Source organism: Ursus americanus, chromosome 1, assembly GCF_024610735.1.
Source record: "Ursus americanus isolate L20-20 chromosome 1, mUrsAme1.1.p, whole genome shotgun sequence".
In the NCBI taxonomy this organism is placed as follows: domain Eukaryota; kingdom Metazoa; phylum Chordata; class Mammalia; order Carnivora; family Ursidae; genus Ursus; species Ursus americanus.
The window spans coordinates 70881036-70901327 of NC_142127.1; the positions used below are offsets into that span (position 1 = coordinate 70881036).

General features: G+C 36.7%; 1 pseudogene; it reads left to right on the top strand.

The window, feature by feature from the left end:
- The first annotated feature begins 13560 nt into the window (after nt 1-13560).
- LOC123798317 (large ribosomal subunit protein uL23 pseudogene) lies at nt 13561-14027 on the top strand (annotated as a pseudogene).
- Nucleotides 14028-20292: the final 6265 nt, after the last annotated feature.

The following is a 20292-nucleotide window of genomic DNA, read 5'->3' on the forward strand; positions in this document are numbered from 1 at the left end:
GGTCTGGGATGCTGTTTTTTTATAATTATTATTTTTAATCCTATTCAGTGATCACTATGAGCTACATACTGTTCTAGATCTCTTGCTATAGGATTTAAAGATTTTCATTTCTTTCTATAGGGTTCAATAATGTAGTAAAATATCTAGAATTTCTGTGTGTTTAGAATGAAGGCAGATAAAGGGTGTGGGTGACAAGTTTCTTTTAAATTAGTTTTTTGGGTAATTTTACCTAGCATTCCTTGTACAAATTTTAAATCATAAAGGAAAAGCCACTTCAAGAACGTTATTTCACTTGAGTAGTGAGGAGAAAAAGCAGATTAAAGTATTTTAAGAAAAAATTAGAAGAAAATGGAGACTGTAAATACAGGCAATTCTCCCTGCCTTTTCTTATATATATGAAAGTAGTTTAAGTAGTATGTTCACTAAAATTTTTTTAGGCTAGAAAGACACCAAAATATATATATATTTTTAAAAGATTTTATTTATTTATTCGACAGAGATAGAGACAGCCAGCGAGAGAAGGAACACAAGCAGGGGGAGTGGGAGAGGAAGAAGCAGGCTCATAGCAGAAGAGCCTGATGTGGGGCTCAATCCCATAATGCCAGGATCACGCCCTGAGCCGAAGGCAGATGCTTAACCGCTGTGCCACCCAGGCGCCCCCCAAAATATATTTTTAAGTGGATAAATAAGAGCTGGTAAAGAATGATCTTAGGGCACCTGGGTGGCTCATCCAGCTCTTGATTTTGGCTCAAGTTATGATCTCAGGTTTGTGAGATCAAGCCCCACGTTGGACTCCACAATGGGAATTGCTTAATACTTGCTCTCTCCCTCTGCCCTTTTCCCTCTCTGAAAAAAAAAAGAATAATCTTAAATGAAGAGGAGAAGGAGGAGAAATATGCCTTGAGAAGAAGAAAATATGAAGAAACATGAGAAGAAAGAAAATATTGAGATGGAGAGGGTTAAGATGAGGAAACTCTCACTGGATGATCTTAATCACACAGGTTATGTAAGAACAAAACCCATTGGATTGAAATAGGGGATTGGAGCGAGGTGATGCTTAAGGAGAGTGGAAATACTTGGGAATTACTGTTTTAAGAAATGAACGTGGCAGGGGGGCCTGGGTAGCCCATTCAGTTCTTGGTTTCAGCTCAGGTCATTGTCATGGGACCGGGCTCTGTGTGTTATCTCCTTGTCCCTGTCCCTCTGCTCCTCCCCCTCCTCTCTCTCTAACGTAAATAAATTTTAAAAATCTTAAAAAAAAAAAAAAAAAGAACTGAACTTGGCAGTCAGCAAGAGGTGATCAATAGTGAGGACCTAGTGTTTCAAACTCTTGCTCTTCCAATTTTTCTGGTCTTCTCAGCTAACATAGATCTCTTGCTTTCCTGTATCTCTCTCATCAAGGGAAAAATAAAAATAGATATTATATAGTGATTAGACATTAAATTGACTATTATGTGCCAAGCTCTACAACAGAGATTAGGAAACAGAGTTAAATGAGACCACCAAATCTGATTTTTAAGAGATAAATCAGTCACTAATACCAAGGAGTCTAAAAGTAAGTACATAATATAATTGTACTATAGTATGGTAAGTGTTACAGGGATATGAACATGGAGTATTGGAGGGCAAAGAGGAAATATTTAACTGTTTAGGGAGAAAGGGATCTCAGACAAAAATGATTTATATACATAATATTAGTGATTGAGTTAATAGATGACTAGATGCTGTGATTAGAAGAATTAAGAAGGTGGGATACCCACAATTCAAAGTAATAAGGTCATTCTGATAAAGTCTACTTCTGACACTTTCTGAAAAGCATATAGCTTCATAGTTCACTCAGAACTTAAATGTGGTTGTTGAGGTCACATTTGTTCGTTATTTCATTTGGTTATATGTTCATATAGTATTTTTATTTCTTATAGTGGGTTTTTAAACAATAGATGAGTTGCTAAGAATTGTGTAAAATTAAAATACTTGCAAAATGAAACCTCAATGAACTTTATTATTAATGGAGCACTAAAGAACACTGGTAATCAAGAAATCTCAGTTCTAGAACTTCCAGTTCTGCCACCCAGGTATGATTTAGGACAAGTGTCTCCATCTCCTCAGGCTTCAGTTTTTTCATATGTAAAATGAAGATATTTGACAAATGATTTCTGAAAGTTTATGGAATTTTAATTGAATTAAGGCTTTTAAAACTTAATACAAACTTTCATAAAGGAAAAGACCATATTATAATCATTTGATAGTCACCCCTCAACTGAATATTTAGTAAATTCATTAATATATCAGTTTCTCAGAGAGCATTTTAGGTTTATTTAAGTTCCCTTTAGTTTTTGTTTATTTCCTGGAAGCAAAAGCTGTTTTCTCAACACATAGTAACCACCCTCATGTTACCTAGCTTTTGTACACAGGAAGACAGAATCATGCTGTCTGGTGTGGGAATCTAGTTGTTTTCTAAAATTAATTTCACTAACTAGTCTCAGCGTATTACTCTAATATTATAGGGTTTTTAAAAATAAGGTCTATTTCCTCCCCCTTTTTCTTAAAACCAAACCAAACCAAAACCCAAATATATAATAATTGGCTCTAAGAAACTGTTTATTCCACTCAACTGGTTTAAAGCTCTTTCTCAAACTCGTTAGTTTTACCTCCTGTACCTTATATGTAGTAGGCATTCAATAAATATTTGTTTTTAATTTATTGAAATTAAGTCAGATTCTACAGATTATAGCCATAAAACCTCACCTTCCGTTGGATGTTTCAAAGCTTAAAAAGAAGAAAACATAATGCCAGCAATTCTGTGGCTGCCAGCTCTGTTTCCAAGGAAACAGAGAGTAGATCATCAAAAACAAAATAAGGATTTTCAACCTGATTACCCTTTTTTCACCAGCTCAGTCTCCATCTGCAAAATGAAAGGCAACATAAGCTTGGCCTTGCAATCCAGATTTTCAGTTCTGTTTGTGCTGTCTCTCACTATTAAAACCAGGCAAAAATCTTTTGGGTTATGTTGGTTTTCTTATAGAGAGAATTAAACTTATCCACAAGGATAAAGAATATCTTTTGACTATAAAGTACTATGTACATTTGCTGAATAACCTAGTATGTTTTAACCTTAGAACTGTCAAGTATTTAAATTACTGAATCTCAGATTTAACATTTCTTGGGAATAATAAAAGAAAGTAATGGGAATTTATAAGAAAAGGATAAAGACTTCTAGAATGAAATGTTTTATTTAAAGAAGTAAGGAAAGGGGACAGGATGAAAAAAGAGTAGGAGTCAAGGGGAAAATAATTGGATTACCATTCAAGAGAGCAAATACCATTATAACATTGTTGGTTTGTTCCACAGATTTATATCTACCATGAATAAAATCATTATCCTGATAAAAACAGCTACAGACAACAAAAGCTTGCTTTAGCATTATTATATTACCTAGTGATGTTATGTTTTATAAAAGCAGTATTCCTTTCAAATCAACATGCTGTACACCCTAAACTTACAAAATGTTATGTGTCAATTATATTTCAATAAAGCTGGGGAAAAAGCCAGTATTTCTATATTTTAAAAATGTAGTTAAAGCCAGAGGATTCTCTTCAGGGTGAAGTGCATACTAGTAATTTGCTTTAATGGAAGTACAGTTGAAGATTTAGATGGCATATTAATATGTTCAGATAATGAATACTGAAATTCAGATAAATCTAAATAATGTAATCATTATTTGGGGTCTTCCTTATATCAGTTTCCCACTTGTATGTCTGTTTTCCCCCAAAGGATTCTAGCTTTTCAAAGGCAAAAGCTGTAATGGGGTCTTAGTTATTTTTAATATGTAGGTCCTCTATAGGACCTTGTATTGGAGGTATTCAATCAGTGTTCTTAAATAAATGTTATTTCTTTAGTACAGGCATATCTTGTTTTATTATGCTTCACTTTATCTTGCTTCACAGACATTGTATTTTTTGGAAAGTAAAGGTTTTCGGCAACCCTGCATCGAGCGAGTCTATCAGCACTATTTTTCTAAACATTTGCTCACTTCATGCCTGTGTGTCACATTTCAGCAATTCTTGCAACATTTCAAATATTTTTCATTATTACTATATTTGTTATAGTGATCTGTGATGAGTAATGTTCGATGTTACTATTGCAATTGTTTTGGGGCACCACAAACTACACCCATATAAGGTGGCAAACTTAATAGGTAAATATGCATGTTCTGACTGCTTTATCAACCAGCAATTTCTGTCCCATTCCCTCTCAGGCCTCCTTATTCCCTGAGACACAACAATATTGAAATTAGGCCCACTAATAACACTACAGTGGCCTCTAACTGTTCAAGTGAAAGGAAGAGTCACACGTCATTCACTTTAAATCAAAAGCTAGAAATGATTAAGCTTAGTGAATAAGGCATGTTGAAAGCTGAGGGAGGCCAAAAGCTAAGTTTCATGTGCTGGTTAGCCAAATTGCAAACCCAAAGGAAAAGTTCTTGAAGGAAAATAAAAGTACTACTCCAGTGAACACATGAATGATAAGCAAAATAGACTTATTGCTGATACGGAGAAAGTTTTAGTGGTCTGGATAGAAGATAAAACCAGCCACAACATTCCCTTAAGCCAAAGCCTAATCTAGGACAAGACCCTAATTCTCTTCAATTTTATGAAGGCTGAGAGAGGTGAGGAAGCTGAATAAGAAATTTGAAGCTAGCAGAGATTACTTCACGAGGTTTTAGGGAAGAAGCCATCTCTAGTATCTAAAAGGACAAAGTGAAGCAGCAAGAACTGATGTAGAAACTGCACAAATTATCCAGAAGATCCAGCTAAAATAATTAATCAAGGTGGCCACACTAAACAACAGATTTTCAATGTAGACAAAACAGCCTTCCACAGGAAGAAGATGCCATCTGCGACTTCCATAACTAGATATTAGCTTCAAAGTTTCAAAGGACAGGCTGACTCTCCTGTTAGGGACTAATGCAGCTGGTGACTTTAAATGGAAGCCAATGCTCATTGGCCATTCTGAAAATCCCAGGGCCTTTAAAAATTATGCTAAATCTACTCTGCCTGTGCTCTATAAATGGAACAACAAAGCCCGAAGACAGCACATCTGTTTACAACATGGTTTACTGAATATTTTAAGCCCACTTTTGAGACCTACCATTCAGAAAAAAAGATTCCTTTCAAAATATTATTGCTCCTTGGCAATGTACTTGGTCTCCTAAGAGCTCTGAAAGAGATGTACAATAAGATTAACATTGTTTTCATACCTACTAATACATCTATTCTGGAGCCCATGGGTCAAGGAAATACATTTCGTAAGGCTATAGCTGCCATAGATAGTGATTCCTCTGATGGATCTGGGCAAAATAAATGGAAAACCTTCTGGAAAGGATTCACCATCCTAGATGTCATTAACAACATTCGTGATTCATGGGAAGAGGTCAAAATATCAACATTCACAGGAGTTTGGGAGAAGTTGATTCCAAACCTCATGGATGACCTTAAGGGGTTCAAAACTTAAGGGGGGAAATTACTACAGATGTGGTGGAAATAGCAAGAGAACAAGAATTAGCAGTGGAGCCTGAAGATGGTACTGATTTGCAATCTCATTAGAAAACTTGAGAAGTGGGTAAAATGCTATCAAATAGCATTGCATACTATAAGGAAATCGTTCATGAGAGGAAGAGTCAATTGATGTGATAAACTTCATTTTTGTCTTATTTTAAGAAACTGCCACTGCCACCCCAACCTTCAGCAACTACCACCCTGATCAGTCAGCAGCCATCAACATCAAGGCAAGGCCTTCCACCAGCAAAAAGATGATGACTTGCTGAAAGTTCAGATGATGCTCAGCATTTTTAACAATATCTTAAAATTAAGGTATGCACATTTTTTAGATATAATGTTATTGTACACTTAATATACTGCAGTATGTTGTAAACATAACTTTTATATGCACTGGGAAGCCAAAAAATTCATTTGACTTGCTTAATTGCAATATTTCCTTTACTGTGGTGGTTTGGAACTAAACCCTCAATATGTCTTTGAGATATGCCTGTAATATTCTTTACTTTAATTAAAGGTTTTAGCTACCTTTGGATCTTTTACTATGAAATGCAAAACTTGTGATATTTAAACATATTTCCATTGTAAACACTAATAGCCAAGATAGATTATTTATTGTAAAACAACTCTTATATTTGAAAAAGGTTTTGAAAAAGATGTGAGAATAAAATATTAATTCAGAAAATTAGCTAACACAAAAGACTTTCTGTTAAAAGAGAATACCAATACTATGTGCGACAAGTATGTACTTGTCTTGAGAATGGTAAGGCATGGAGGAAAAGACGGTGAGTTTTGGCTAAAGAACACATTCATATATTTAACAAAACATGACACTTATTAAGATCTATGAAAATATTGTCAAACGATCTGGAAATAGGTCCTTATTGGGCACCTGGGTGGCTCAGTCAGTTGAGCGCCCCACTCTTGATTTCAGCTCAGGTCATGATCTCAGGGTCCTAAGATCAAGCCCTGTGTGGGGGAGTCTGCTTGAAGATTCTCTCCCTCTGCCCTTCCCCGCACTCAGTCTCTGTCTCTCTCAAATAAATAAATCTAAAAAAAGAAGGAAAGAGAAAGAAAGAAAGAAAGAAAGAAAGAAAGAAAGAAAGAAAGAAAGAAAGAGGTGCTTATCTACATATTGAGAAGATTGACTAAATGAGGAGTTAACAAACTTTTTGTAAAAGACCAGATAATAAATAGTTCAGCCTTGTGAACCATAAGGTCTCTCTTATAACTACTCAACTCTGCTGCTGTAATATGAAAGGCACTATAGAAAATAGGTAAACAAATAAGTGCGGTTGTATTCCAATAAAACATTATTTATGTAAACAGATAGCAGGCCAGATTTGACCTGTTATTCATAGTCTGCTTACCCTGTACTAGTAGATCCCTTATTCAATACTCCAGACTCAAAATTTTATATATGTGAATGTTAACATTAGCCCACCTGGATTTTCTGCTTTTCCAAACTCAGACATTAGTCAAGAAATGTGATTAACATGGGCACCCGGGTAGCTCAGTCGGTTAAGCGTCTGCCTTCGGCTCAGGTCATGATCCCAGGGTCCATTTATAAAGCAGAACCGGAAAGCCAAGCCTGCACAATATTCTACAGTTACCTTTATTATCACATCGGTGCCTCCCCTACAAAATTATTAATGTGTGTCTTCCCTAATCCTGGTGCTAGGCCACCAAAAAAACAAAACAAAACAAAAAACCCAAAAAACAAATTATGTTTAAACTTTTTTAATGCTAAAAACAAGGTTAGCAGAGGGTTTCTATTGTATTAGAGGGACAAATGCATGTTTAAAACACAATCTCAGTAAAAGGGGGATAATGGTAAAAGCAAATTGACATTTCTAAAAAGAATTGTTATGGGCATCTTGTTTTCATTCATTAATTACCTTTTTAATGTTGAATTACTTATGACTTGGTAAAAAGCAGAGTGAGTTTCCAAGGAGTTCCAACTCCAAAATGAACTTTTCTCAACTAACAGCATAATATAAGAAGACCTGTTTCAGTTTTTACCTCTCACTATTTTTATGATTTGGGAAATTATTTAATTTCTTTGAGTCTTGGTTTCCTTATCTCCAAAATCGGAAGAATAATTCTACCCCAGGGATCGCTGGGAAGATTATCAATATCTGTGTAAAGTGTCTGATACGTAATAGGCCCTGAAAAAAAAGTAGCCATTATTACCAAGAGCTTCATAGCACTTGCCCCCTGTTGAAGAGCCTATCCTGGTACCAGAAGGGAAAGAAAAAGGAAAGATGAAAGTTTATTGAACACAAGGACCATCATCTTTCTATCTGTCAAAGAAGCGAACATGATTTATGGCCCCAAATTGTCATTCAGAAATACTGACTTAATGTAGGAAGCTCTTAAGCGGAGAGATTAGTACACTTACAGCCAGCAGAGAGATAGTGGAAGTTTTTGCTTGTTTTTGTTTTTTGTTTTTAGGAACTGAGGAATCCCTCCAAGGGAAGCACATTTCAGTGAAGACAAAGAGTTTCTGTGGACAGTTGATTTGAATCCCTGTCACACTTGCAGTCTGATGCAGCTGTTCAGCATGTTTCTGTTCTTCTGTTCAGTGGCTCTTCCTAAAGCTGTGTGACACTTCCCTCTGCTACCACAAGGCCTACTGCAAACCTCCAGCTGCTGTGATGCTTCTTAGGCCTCTCTTCTAGGCAGTTCATGCTGCTAAAGCACTGTTTCAAAGCCCCCAAGAAATGAAACAGATGGGAAGATTTCAGGGTCACTTGCTGGATGTTGCACAGGCCAATGTCAAGATGGGTACACAGAAAGGTCCCTGGCTCTGTCTCAAAACCCTCAATCTATTGAGTCACACTACAAAGGCTCTAGGAACTCCCTCTCCATTGAGAGGTTCTGCGTGACAATACACATTTGGTTCTTTGAGAGAGACAGAACCAGCAGAGTCTGTCTGAGAGGAGTTAGCCTGATTTTCAACCTATTATTTCTTTTCCTATGTCTTGTAGGGGGGTCACATGCCATGGGTATGTGCTGGTGCCCATGTCTGTTCAGTCTAACACAACAGCTCCTACCGTAGTGCTCCCGACTTGCCCTGATGCCTAGCGGGATGGAGGATGATGGATCTTCCTTCTTTCTCATAACTGGTGAGCAATCAGTGAAAAGAATCCAAAATGTAGTCACTAGATTGAAGTCAGAAACTGAAGAGGCGGGGCTCCTGGGTGGTTCAGTCGTTAAGCGTCTGCCTTTGGCTCAGGGCGTGATCCCAGAGTCCTGGGATCCAGCCCCGCATCAGGCTCCCTGCTCTGCTGGGAGCCTGCTTCTTCCTCTCCCACTCCTCCTGCTTGTGTTCCCTCTCTCGCTGGCTGTCTTTCTCTCTCTGTCAAATAAATAAATAAAATCTTAAAAAAAAAAAATGAGGAGGCGACAAGTTGCCAGAGTTTAGTCAATGAAAGCAGAATGAGGAGCAGAATAAAATCAGGAACTAAGACAACAACAGAGACTCTACGTCTGGGCAAAAGAAAAAGAGAGAACAAGAGTCTAAGGAACAAAATGAAGATGATTTCTAGTGAGTGCTGGCAGAGAGACAAGAACAAGGAAACTGAAAATACACTTGTAGTTAGGTCTGATAATAGAGCATTCCACTTATTAGTGTTGAATATTACTCAGCCTGAAAAAGGAAGGAAATTCTGACATGTGCTACAGCATAGATGAAACTTGAGGACATTAAGTGAAATAACCCAGTCACAAAAAGATATATACTACATGATTCCATTTACATGAGGTACCTAGAGTAGTCAAATTTGTAGAGACAGAAAATAGAATGGTGGGTGCCAGGGGCTGGAGGAAAGAGTAGGGAATTATTTTTTTAATGAGTACTAAGTTTCTGTTTTGCAGAAGGAAGCGTTCTGGAGATGAATGGTGGTGATGGTTGCACAACAATATGAATGTACTTAGTGCCACTGAACTGTGCACTAAAAAATGGTTAAAATGGTAAATTTTATGTTATATGTGTTTTACCACAATTTTAAAAAAGCGGATGTTTGCCCTGGGGACTGTCACTTTTCATGGCACAAGTCCTCTTCCCAAAACATTTTAATTTAGTGAGAAATCCAATGATTCTTCTCAGGAAAAGGAAGGTATACAAAAGTATTTTTATGAACTGCTTACAAGTAGAAGTGTCTTCCTTCTGACACCACTGAGAAGCCAGTACTCTTTTTTTTTTTTTAAGATTTTATTTATTTATTCGACAGAGATAGAGACAGCCAGCGAGAGAGGGAACACAAGCAGGGGGAGTGGGAGAAGAAGCAGCAGGCTCATAGTGGAAGAGCCTGATGTGGGGCTCGATTCCATAACGCCGGGATCACGCCCTGAGCCGAAGGCAGACACTTAACTGCTGTGCCACCCAGGCACCCCAAGAAACCAGTACTCTTGTGCCGAAATTATAGTTTCCTGGAGAGTAATTAATAGTCAGTCCCGCTATGAGAGGAAAAGGTGGTAGGTTGGGATAGTGTGTCATGCAAAGCACAGTGTACTCAGGAAAAATCTGGAAAGAAAAATGACAAAAGGGGGAAATGGAGATAACAGGAGTGAAAAGTAGAAAGCAACATAACATTGGAGGAAAAAGAAGAAAATGTAGCAATAGCTCTCTGCTAAAGTGAACCCCCAGCAAAGCATTAGCAACGAGGACTATCAAACAATAATCTGTCAGCTGAAGAGCTCAGTGGAGAAGACACTGTGGAACAAAACAGGATTAGAAAGAAAAACTGAAACACAGCCACCCTAGACCTGTGAGTTTATGTAATCCGTGGTAGGAGAAAGGAAGTCTAACCAACATACAGATACTCTCTCTAGAATAGTGCTTCAACTTGTGTGCATCAGAATGTTTCGTGGGCCATTTGTGTGTGTGTATGTGTGTGTGTGGCAATTTTTTTTTAAGATTTATTTATTTAGGGGTGCCTGGGTGGCTCAGTTGTTACGTGTCTGCCTTCAGCTCAGGGCATGATCCCGGTGTTCTGGGATCGAGCCCCACATCAGGCTCCTCTGCTAGGAGCCTGCTTCTTCCTCTCCCACTCCCCTGCTTGTGTTCCCTCTCTCGCTGGCTGTCTCTCTGTCAAATAAATAAATGAAATCTTAAAAAAAAAAGATTTATTTATTTATTTGAGGGAGAGATAGAATTCACAGGAGGAAGGGGCAGAGGGAGAAAGAATCTTTTTTTTTTTTTTTTTAAGATTTTATCTATTTATTCGACAGAGAGACAGCCAGGGAGAGAGCAAACACAAGCAAGGGGAGTGGGAGAGAAAGAAGCAGGCTCCTAGCAGAGCAGGGAGCCCAATGCGGGGCTCAATCCCAGGACCCTGGGATCACGCCCTGCGCTGAAGGCAGACGCTTAATGACTGAGCCACCCAGGCGTTCTGTGTGTGTGGCAATTTTAAAACAATCAGTAATTTTTAGTGGAAACAACTTGACCTAAAATCTTTCACAGAATTTTGAGATCCATTGAAACAAAGTTTAATAAGAAAAAAATTCTGTTATTCAGCCTGGTCTATTAGAAGCCTGATCAAAGAACAAAGGAACAACAGGAATCTTCTGAGTGATGGATAACTTAATTATTTTGATTATGGTAATGGTGCCATGGGTGTTCACATATGCTACAACTTGTCAAATTATATACTTTAAATATGCACAGTTGATTGTCTATCAACTATATCTCAAAGATAAATTTCTCTGGCTACGATGCAATTAAGTTAGAAATTTATAATAAAAAGAAAGGAAAAACCCATTAAAACATTTCTAAAAATTCATGAGTCAAAGAAAAAAACTGTGATAAAATTTTAAGATTCTTTAGAATTGAACAATGAAAACAGTATAAACTTTATCAGATGCAGCTAAAGTGTTACTGATTATTGTCTTAAGTGCTTACAAAAGAAAATGAGAATTTGATTTTAAAATCTAACTTAGAAAAAACAGAAATTAATGAAATGGAAAATATACATATAAAGGGAAAAATCAGGAAGCAAGAGTTGGTTCCTTAAAATGACTAATTAGACAAACCTCTGGCAAGTTTAATCAAGGGGAGAAAAGAGGAAAAAATAAAAGAATTGAAAAAGGAAACAAGATGCTGTAGATATTAAAAACATAAAAGGATATTATGATCCACTCCAGCCAAGATGGAGTAACAGGGACCAGATTTATGATCCTTCCTAAAACAAGCAAAAAACCAGACAAAACATATGAAAAAACAGTTTTCAAGACACTGGACATCAAAGAACAAAGGGCAGTGTTTCCTAAGAGAAAGAAAACAAGAGACAGAACAGAGATGACAAATACAGAAATGAGGAAGTCCTGTGATAGCCCCAACTTACTATCTTGAGAGTTTCCAGTCCATGATGCAGGGAGGGGGAATCAAGGTGGAGTCCAGCAGATTCCTCAAGTTGCTAAGTTGATTCTTCAAGAATAAAGAGCTGAGGGGTGCCTGGGTGGCTCAGTCAGTTAAGTGTCTGCCTTCAGCTTAGGTTATGATCCAAGGGTCCTGAGATTGAGCCCCGTATCAGGCACCCTGCTCAGTGGGGAGTCTGCTTTTCCCTCTGCCTCTCCCTAGGCGTGTGCTCTCTCTCTCGCTCACTCTCTCTCTCTCTCAAATAAATAAATAAAAATCTTAAAAAAAAAAAAAAAGAAAACAGAGCTGAGAGTCCTGGGAGACCAAAGAAGCTATAGTTTGCAGGACAGAGTGTCTGACTCAAGAGAGTTTCACAGAGAGAGCTTAGGATGTCTGCACATGCATGGAGGAAACCACCTGAGGCCAGAGAAAGGAACATCTGAAGGCGTTTAAGGAAAGAGTGCCTGGAGCTCACAAAGGCATAGTGCCTGTTACCACTAGCCAGTTCAGAAAAAAATCTCATAATTCACGGGCACTGGGTAGAATACTCTGAAAGGACTGCAAAGGAAAATGAGAAAACTTCTGGGGATAATGGGTAATGTTCACTCTCTTGATTGTGGTGATGGTCTCAGGGATGTTTGCAAATGTTAAAACTTATCAAATTGAAAAAAACACAAACTTAACACTTTTATATGTGCAGTTTATTGTCTGTTAATTATATCTCAAAAAACTGTTAAACTTTAAAAATGGAATCTAGAACATAAAAGTATAGTACATGTAATAGTTCATAATATATCCTCAATAAATATTTATTAGTTTTTTCATACAAATAACTTTATACAATAAATTTGAAAACTTATATGAAGTAGATGAATTCCTAGAGATATGTAACTTACAAAATCAACTCAAGAAAAAGGAGGAAAACTGTGATTATATCCTTTAAAGAAATTAAAGCAGAATTTAAGAACTGTTTCAAAAAGAAAAGTGCTGGGGTGCCTAGATGGCTCAGTCGGTTAAATGGCCGACTCTTGATTTCCGCTCAGGTCATGATTTCAGGTTGTGAGATTCAGCCCCAAATCTGGCTCCTGCTGGGTGTGGGGCCTGCTTGGGATCCTCTCCTTCTCCCTATGTCTCTCCCCACTCCCTCTCTATCTCTCTCTCAAAAAATAGTACTGTGCCTCCCAAATTTTTATAGCCATATTTTAGCAAATATTCAAAGTAGAATAAATAAAAAGCAAAATATAACAAACTAAGAATAAAGCCATATACTCAATACTCGCTATATATAAAAAACACACTAACTCAACAATTAAGAGGAAAAAATCCAATCTTAGTGGAAGAGTATCATAATTACCTCAATAATTGATAGATAAAGCAGAAAAAATCAATACGGATAATGATGACTTAAACAATAACTTCAATCCTTAAGACAACTATTTTCAGGTAATAGAAATAAAACTCTCACCTCATTTGATGATGCTAAAATACCTTGATAGGAGATCTGTCACAAAAAAGAAAAAATTCCAGATCAATCTCATCCACGGACATAGATGCAAAAATCCTGAACAACAATGAGTACAAACCTGTCAATGCATAAAAGTTATTAGGATTTTTTTTTTTCAGAAATAAAAGATTGAGGAGACTTGGCTCTATACACCCCTGGAAATAAACCTAGGAAATCCCTTTCATGAAGATGATGACTAAGGTAAAGAAGGAAGCCCCTGCCCCTCCCAAAGGTGAAGCCAAAGCAAAAGCTTTGAAGGCCAAGAAAGCAGTGCTGAAATGTGTCCACAGTCATACAAAAAACATCCAGATGTCACCTACATTCCGAGGGTCCAAGACACTGCATCTCCAAAGGCAACCCAAATATTCTCAAAAGAGTGTCCCCAGGAGCAACAAGTGTGACCACTATTCCATCATCAAGTTCCCCCTGACTATGGAGTCAGCTATGAAGAAAACAGAAGACAACAACACACTTGTTTTCATTGTGGATGTCAAGGCCAACAAGCACCAGATCAAACAGGCTGTGAAGAAGCTCTAATAACATTGATGTGACCAAAGTCAATACCCTGATCAGGCCTGATGGAGATAAAAAGGCATATGTTTGACTGGACCCTGACTATGATGCTTTGGATGCTGCCAACAAGATTGGGATCATCAAAACTGAGTCTAGCTGGCTAAATCTAAATCTAAATTTTTTCACCATAAAAAAAAGAAATAAAAGTTTGATCTAACATCGTCATATGTATTATAACATATTGTTTAGAGATACACACATATGCTATAATTAATGCCAAAATGTCAAACACAATCCCTGTAAGATCAGGAACAAGGATATCCACTACCATGACTTTTATTATATTCTCTATTTTATGACAAAGATATTCACTATCATGACTATTCAATATTGAACCAGAGATCATAACCAGTGTGGTAAGAATAAAACAGAGACATTTGTAATGATGTGAATGGAGCTAGAGAGTAATTTGCTAAGCGAAATAAGGCAGTCAGAGAAAGACAAATACCGTATGATTTTACTCATATGTGGAATTTAAGAAACAAAACAAATGAACATGGTGGGGGGCCAAGGGAGAGAGGAAAACCAAGAAACAGACTCTTAACTGTAGAGAACAAACTGATGGTTATCAGAGGGGAGGTGGGTATGGGGATGGATGAAATAGGTGACAGGGATTAAGGAGTGCACTTATGATGAGCACCCAGTGGTATATGGAAGTGTTGAATCACTAAATTCTACACCTGAAACTGATATTACACCATATGTTAACTGGGATTTAAATAAAAACTTGGAAGAAAATAAATAAATAAATAAATAAATAAATAAATAAATACCCTCTCCACCCCCCGAAAAAAGAATTAAATGAAAAAAGAAAAGAAATGGCATAAGCATTAAAAAGGAAAAAACAAAATTTTCACTTGAAGATAATACAATTTCCAACATGGAATAACTTAAAAGATCTCTAGACAAACTATTGGATTTAATTAATAAGGTTTCTGGATTAAAAAATCAACAAACAAAAGTGAATTGCATTTCTAAATATCAGAAACGAGTTAGAAAAAATAATTTTAAAAGTACCATTTACAATAGCAATAAGACAAAATACCTAAATACCTAGGAGTAAATCTTTTTTTTAGTTTTTATTTATTTTTTAAAATTCAATTTAATTAACATATAGTGTATTATTAGTTTCAGAGATAGAATTTAGTGATTCATCAGTTGCATATAACACCCAGTTTTCACTGCATCAAGTGCCCTCCTTAATGCCCATCACCCAGTTACCCCATCCCCCCACCTATCTCCCCTCCAGTAACCCTCAGTTTGTTTCTTAGAGTTGAGTCTCTTACTGTTCTCTACCTCTCTGTTTTTGTCTTGTTTCCTTCCTTTCCCCTATGTTCATCTGTTCTGTTTCTTAAATTCTACATATGAGTGAAATCATATGATATTTGTCTTTCTCTGACTGACTTATTTTGCTTAGCATAATACCCTCCAGTTCCATCCACATCACTGCAAATGGCAAGATTTCATTCTTTTTGATGGCTGAGTAATATTCCATTATATATGTACACCACATTCATCTGTTGATGGACATCTGGACTCTTTCGATATTTTGGCTATTGTGGACATTGCTGCTAGAAACATTGGGGTGCATGTGCCCCTTTGAATCACTATGTTTGTATCCTTTGGATAAATACCTAAAAGTACAATTGCTGGGTCATACAGTATCTCTATTTTTACCTTTTTGGCGAACCTCCATACTGTCTTCCAGAGTGGCTGCACCAGTTTGCATTTCCACCAACAGTGTAAGAGAGCTCCCCTTTCCCTAGGAGTAAATCTTGATAAAAGATGTCCAAGTCCTTCATGGGAAAATTAAGAAATTTTATTGAAAAACCTTAAGTAACATCTAAGTAAAATGGAATGATAATACATGATGCTCATGGATTTTAAAAAAACAATATAAGAAGTGAGAACACAAATGGAATGCAAATGTATCTAAAGATACTCAACTTTTTAGTAATTGGGAAATGTAAGATGAAATCACAATGAAACACCACTGAACATCTACCATATTCATAAACATGTGGCTGATGTCTGTGAGCAATATCAAACTCCAGAATTAGACTGACCACTCAGGCATGGACCACCACTGGTGGCCTACATGTAACACTGTGGTTTGGAGATATGGGTGCTTCCTGTGGCTGGCTGGCCCCTAAGAGGAAAAAAGGAGGAAGGCCAAGGCTCTGATTGCCCAGTTTCTGCTCCTAAGTTCATGATCAGGTAGGTCACTTCTCTTTCCCATGGTAGAGTATGGGGATAGAAAAGAGTCAGGAGGATTATGTTAATTGACCCTCCTTCAACTAGAAGAAAATTCCGGGCTAGGGAATAAATGCCACTACTAAAGATAGCCATGTTATTGTTAAGGCAAAACAAGTTTCCCCTGGGACACCTGGGTGGCTCTGTCGGTTAAGCGTCTGCCTTTGGCTCAGGTCATGATCCCAGAGTCCTGGGATTGAGCCCTCCATTGGGCTCTCTGCTCAGCGGGGAGCCTCCCTCTCCTTTCCCCTCTCCCTTTCCTCCTGCCTGCCGCTCTGCCTGCTTGTGATCTCTCCCTCTCTTCAAATAAATAAAATCTTTAAAAAACAAAAACAAAAAAACCCAAGTTACCACCACAATGGTATAGTTATTTTTACAGGGATGGGTAGCCAGCATGTACAGTAATTCTACAGCAACAGTTGATTACTTGAGGTTTATCAGCACCATAACCAAGTACCATCAAGTTCAAAAGACTAAGGAGACACCAGAATTTAAAGAAACAGTATATATTCCCTTGCACTTTAGAAAACCATTCTAAATATATAATTTGGCAGTTACTTTTAATAATTTTTTAATTAGAAAATCTTACTAGGGGAATAATTATCACAATGCATGTGGCACAAAATTCAAAGGGTATAAAGTGTGTACAGTGAAATCTTTCCCCTGCCCTGGCAATTATTCTTAAGAGTTGTTTTTCTAATTATATATCATCAGAGATGTGTTTTCTTTCATTTGCTCTTTCCTCTTGATTTGATGAACACAAAGTCCTCAATTTACAAATGAACTTTTGGAGCATAATTTGCTTTCAAGGCTTTTGGAATTCAGACTACATAGTAAATTTCTGTTTCTAGTTTCTTTAAGGACGCTCACTAGCTTTTAATTACACCTCAAATGTAGAACATGAAATACTGTAACACCTAATGCATTTAATCACATGGTTTCTATATGAAATTGTGTTCCGAGTTCTGAGACTTACTCCAAAATCCCAGCAGAGACCATCCTTCTTCTCTCCCAATCTCTATACCAGATAGAACTTTTGAGCTAATCCTCTGGAAAGTGGGGGGCAAAAGATGTATGTATGGTGGTGGACAGGGTAGTAATGCAACTTCTGGGCAGGTAACAATATACACCATGGGAACCACCTGCCAAATGAAGATTTGGTAATTGGACCACAGTGTCACTGATAGCACTGCAGGGGCAGGAGACACAGCACTCATGAGTCCCACAAGCTGTAATTTTGTTCTGGACTATCAGGTCAGAAGTAGCAACCACTGTCATGCATATAAGTATCTTAAAGAGACAATGGAAACTATTGACAATCTTTTAATCATACACAAACGGTTCCTTTCCTACTTCTTAATTTTAATGTACACAACTTGAAAAGGAAATATTTTTCATAGTCATTTTTTTTTACTTTACTTCAAAGTATGATTATTTCTTTTATAGTATGTTACAAAACCAACTGACCATCATGATGTAAGACAACTGTTTTGGTTAGGAAATCCAGAGTATACATATTTACAGTCTCTTACTCCAGAAATTGAGTTAGAACTGTCAAGTAATGAAGCCAAACATTTTCTTTTCTCACTCACTCAGTGCATTGACCAGATACATTAGGGCAGGGAATATGCTTAGAAAGCAGTCACATAGTCTGGTGGAATGAAGCCGACCTGGAAATGAGCAAGGTTCGCAAAGTGATACAAAGAAGGAAGTAGCAAATTCTATCTGGAGCTGGGAGTGGAGGTTGGAAAGAGGAGGGCACTCAGGAGACTTCAGTGAGTTGTGACACTTGAAAGGAAAACAACCTTCTATTTCCTGTAAAGAGCATGTCATGCACAGAGCAAAGGGACAGAGCTTTGCCAGGGAGCTACAATTAGGTAGAGCTTCACTGACATAAGGGATGTGTGATGGAATCTAGCATGAGGTGAGCCAGGAGGCTCCAGACCATCCAGATATATATGCAAATGCCTTGCATATTACCTTGTCCATCACACTCCTCTGAAATCTTAAAACACACAATCACACATTTTTAGTTATTGTTACTCCTATTACTAACTCCTATTACTAAAAAGCTTTATATACTTATTGTTAATAAATCAAACAGAAGATTATAAGATAAAAAGTCAAAAGTTGCTCTCTCCACCTTCATACCTAAACTGAGCCCTGTTCAACTTGTGGCATGTTTTTTTTTCATTGGTAGAATATATTATAAGATCTTAGCAATACCAAGATATATGGGTATTAACTATTTCTTTAAAATTTATTTGAGGGGCGCCTGGGTGGCACAGCGGTTAAGCGTCTGCCTTCGGCTCAGGGCGTGATCCCGGTGTTATGGGATCGAGCCCCACATCAGGCTCTTCCACTATGAGCCTGCTTCTTCCTCTCCCACTCCCCCTGCTTGTGTTCCCTCTCTCGCTGGCTGTCTCTATCTCTGTCGAATAAATAAATAAAAAAATCTTAAAAAAAAAATAAATAAAATTTATTTGAGATTTGTAAAATCAGAAACAGATATGTCTTATATCTTCAGGAATCTGGTAATTTTTTTCTGTGTACATATAATACATACAAGTAATTTATCAATTATGGACGGTGGAATTTTTCAAACCCATACAAAAGTGGAGATAATAATATAGTGAACTTCTAAATTCTAATCATCCAGCTACAATGACTAGTAATATTTTCCTTTCTTAATTCTACAATATACACCTCCCTTTTTTTGCTGGAGTTTTAAACACTGATTTCAATTTAAATCTTCAATTTACATCTTTTACAGATAAATAATAAGTACTAATAAGGACTTCAACTCATATCTTTCACAGATAAGTATTTTAAATACATTTACAATACCACTGTCATACATAACAAAATTAACACTTATTATCATGTAATATTTATTCTGTGTGCATTATTCTTACCACTAACTAAAAAATGTCTTTTACCTTGATTTGTTTGGATTAGGATCCAAATAATATCTACATATTGCATTGATTTGAGACACAACTTCTATCATTTATTAATTTTGTATCTTCACTTGCATCTATTTCTGGATTTGCTTCTCATTTCCATGGTCTTTCTATCTAATCATGTACCAATACAACATTGTTTCGATTATGCAGATTTATATGTTTTAATACTTAGTAGTACTTTTTCCACCCTCATTTCTTTTCTTGGGGCTTTTCTGACTATTCTTTTTACTTGTACTTTCAGATAAATTTTGTAATCAACTTGTCTAGATTTAGGAAAAAATCTGATGGTAATTTTATTAAATTTATAAATTAACTTAGGGAAAATATACATCTTTATGACATAAAGCTTCCTGTCCATGAATATAATGCATCTTTTTATTTTTCAAATCTATTTTTGTGTCACCAGGAGTGTTTCATCATTTTTCTTATATAGATTTTACCTATTTCTTATTAAATTTATGCCCCAGTATTATATATTTGCTCTTTGAAATAGGGTTGCTCTTCCATTATGTCTTCTGTTTATTGTTTATTTACACAAAGCTATTGACTTATTTATACTAATTTTATATGCTACTTCTTTACTAAATTCTCTTATAATTTCTATTAATTTTTCCATTTTTTTGTTTTCCAGATATATATTCAAGTTATCTGCAGAAAGAAGTTTTTTTTGTTTTTTGTTTTTGTCTTCCTTCCAATTCTTGTGCAATTAAATGCTTTCTCTTATCTAAGGGGGAATGAAACATGAGAGACTATGGACTATGAGAAACAAACTGAGGACTTCAGAGGGGACGGGGGTGGGGGAATGGGATAGACCGGTGATGGGTAGTAAGGAGGGCACGTATTGCATGGTGCACTGGGTGTTATACACAACTAATGAATCATCGAGCCTTACATCGGAAACCGGGGATGTACTGTATGGTGACTAACATAATATAATAAAAAATCATTAAAAAAAAGAAAAAAAATGCTTTCTCTTATCTAATTGCATTGGCTAATACCTCTGTTTCCAATGATAAATAGTAATGGACATGGTGGTCATCTTTGTCTTTCTACTTTTAGTAATGTTTTCCCATTCAA